Raw genomic sequence first — 2,073 nt, 5'->3', positions numbered from 1 at the left:
CCACCAAAAAAAAAAAAAAAAAAAAAAAAAAAAAAGAGAAATATATCCAGCTAACACGAGCTTGAGCTTGCTATCTGTTGCTTTCTTTCGAGTGCCTTGCATTGGTCACAGCCGAGCTGAGCTTTGACCAGGGTGGGGGGGATTCCCCATGGCCACTCCAATACCCTGCCTCCAGCACTGGGCAGCCGGAGCTGCACTGCCAGAGGGAGAAAGGGCAGTTTGGGGGGGGGGCTGTGGGGGGGCTGAGGGGTGGTTTGCAGGCATTGCCAGGCATAGGTTTACCCAGTCACTTGGGGAGGTGTTGCCATCGCAAAGCCACCTCTCCCCCCACGAAACAAGGGGCCCTGCCTCTCCGCAGGTAGAAAAGCCAAAATGATGCTGTGGCACTGCTGTGGTTATTAATGGCACACTGATTATGCTCATGTAGCTGGAAAGCTCCCCTACCCACCCCCATGGTGGCTTCTCTAGCTAGCCAAAAGCTCGGGCTTGCCAGCAGCAGGGATAAGGCCACCACCAAACAGGGAAAGGACCAAAATGGGTCTTGGTTGTCCCTTGCATGAAACTGTGGCAGGGGAAGGTCTGCACCTGGGCATTGTATGGGGTGCTGATGGATGCCACAATGAGGGAACCCCCCCACAGCCCCCGAGCTGTGCTCCTTCCCTCCCACCCATCAGGCACCGGGTACACAGTGCCATGGGAGTGGTGGCACCTGGGGAGGGCAGGCTCTGGTGCCACCCATGTAACACCTCAAAGCACCAAAACACATCACTTGTCATGTCCACGTATTTTGGAAAGGTATGGGGAGCAAAAAAAGTCCCTTCCCCGCCTACAGCATGAATGATCGCAAAAAGAGCATCCGTTTGCTGTCCCCCCCACCATCCCCAGCCCCAGGCAGTGAGGAATGACTCTGCTCCTGGCAGGACAGGCACAGGGTAGACCCATTCTCACCAGCGCTGTAAGGGTCAGTCTGACCCAAACTCGCTGTCTGAGCCCCTCCCACATCCTTCCTATGAGTAAGGACCACATCATGGGGCAGACAGAGAACATCAGAAGTGTGCAAAGCCAGATGATGAACATTCCCCCCACCCAGGGCAGCAGCTGGGGGATGCAGCATTACTCACACCATACACATGTTCTCCCATCAGCACAGGAAAGCACAAGCTCACCTCCAAAAGGCCATTTACTAATGAGAAGTGAGGCCCAGATCCTGCCCACAACTGTTCATCCAAAGCACAAGAGTTAATAAGCTGTTTCTCCTCCTGGGGTGTTCTCACAGCACCTTGTAGGGGCATAAGGAACCAAGCTGAAGGGCCAGAGCCCATAAGATGACCTTGCAGACAGAGGGAATGTCAACTGGTACGTGTACAATTTCCACACCATCTCATACAAGGAGGCTTTCAGAAGCCACAAACACACAGGCACTTCTAAGTGACCAGTGCAGGTATCCCCTAATGGGGTTTACACCACAGAAGTGCTTTTCAGTTTGTGTAGAGGACAGGGAAGGCACCGGCTAGCTGCACATCCAGGTAAGCTGTTCATGGCAGTGTCACCCTGCTCCTTCCATCTAGCATCTGAGCCCCCTCTGCTTAAGAGGCATGCACAAAGGAAGACCTGGAAAGCATCCTTACACCACTAGCCTCTCTGCAGGGCTTGTTTTGTTGTTGTTTTTTTCCCCCCCCAAAGAAAAATTCTGCTTTTGCAATCAGCAGAATGCAGGGTCAGCCTCAAAATTGCATCCCCCAAACAGCGATGAACTGAAGCTAAAGGGAAAGGATACTTAAAGCACTCAGCTACTGGGTCCTAGCGTTAATGAACAGCTAAAATCTTCCAAGCCCTCAGGGATCCAGGGAAGATTAAGCATCTCATGTAAGGACAAAACCCAACAGATTGCCTTTGTAATAGTTCTCTCTTTGGAGAATCTCCTCTGATTTTCTGATGGATTAAGCTAATCAGTTTGAAAGCAAAGACTGATGCAGCTGCTGACCTGCAACACAGATAAACCACCTTATCAGCTTTCCCAGGAGAGCAGATCTTCAGGCAAGGAGCAACACTGTGAAGGAGGCTGACCATACC

The sequence above is a fragment of the Haliaeetus albicilla genome, chromosome 9, assembly GCF_947461875.1.
Source record: "Haliaeetus albicilla chromosome 9, bHalAlb1.1, whole genome shotgun sequence".
In the NCBI taxonomy this organism is placed as follows: Eukaryota; Metazoa; Chordata; class Aves; order Accipitriformes; family Accipitridae; genus Haliaeetus; species Haliaeetus albicilla.
The sequence above is the reverse complement of the archived record's forward strand: the minus strand, read 5'-3'. Positions refer to the sequence as shown.